The sequence below is a fragment of the Galeopterus variegatus genome, unplaced genomic scaffold, assembly GCF_000696425.1.
Source record: "Galeopterus variegatus unplaced genomic scaffold, G_variegatus-3.0.2 Scaffold101, whole genome shotgun sequence".
NCBI classification, from domain to species: Eukaryota; Metazoa; Chordata; class Mammalia; order Dermoptera; family Cynocephalidae; genus Galeopterus; species Galeopterus variegatus.
Window position 1 is genome coordinate 296,724 of NW_007726212.1, and position 1,025 is coordinate 297,748.

A 1,025-nucleotide genomic window follows, 5' to 3' on the forward strand; every position below is an offset into this window, starting at 1 on the left:
AGGGTTAAGATCCCCTTACCGGTCATCTTTTTAAAGAAAAAAGAAAAACCATCAAGTGGCTTGGTGCAAGACACGTTTATGTGTGATGCTAATTTCATGACATTTAATCACCAGGTAAATGAGTTTTTCTGGCACTCAATAGCAAGTAAAGCTTGCTAACTACCAAACTTCTTATGTGTTGAATTGTTTAGATTTTGTCCCTGCAGCCCTGGCATACTGACCTGCATGTAAGTCCCTAGGAACTATCTATACACAGGAAGGGTCCAGATGGCCCCTGTCACTGCAGGGTCTTTTGGATTAAGTTTGGTGACAGGCCACTGCCAGGAGCACAAACAAGTACAATAAATGCTGAGCCATCATGACCCTAACATCTACCCATATTTTTGTCCCCATCAAATTCTAGGTTATCACAATAGACTATTCAGGTACATTCACTATAGGATCTGCAATTTAGACTTACTGGTCTTGCACATTAAAGCAAAGCTTTCCCATACTTTAATGGAGCAGAGAGCCCATGGGTGGCTACTCAGTCGAACTTTGGTCTCTCCCCAAGCAGTAGAGACAGTCTGACCACTCAAGAGAATACCATTTGAGTTCTGGCATGTATGGTCCTATCCCCACATACCTTCTTAATTCCTTTTATCAACTGCCACAGCCCAATTTTTTTTTAAAGGCAAATACAATGGTAAAGTGAAACATGTTAGGTTCTATTTAGCCCTCCCCCACCAAGAAGAAAGTTTTTTTTAAAAAACTTCTAACTTAGCCCACAACCAGGCACAACACCAGCACCTCGGGGCCTGGGGCATGTAGCCAGGGACCAGACCCCCACACACACAACCATGTATACCACCAGTGCCAAGGAGCATGCCAAAAACATCACCACCATCTGGGTGGCCCACCACAGTAACCACAGCCACCTCGAAAGTGGCTAGACATCACAACCACCATGCAGATTCTCCATCAACCACTGGAGTGCATTGACACAAGGGGAGTCACCAGTAGAGACCAAGGAAAAAAAGAGGATG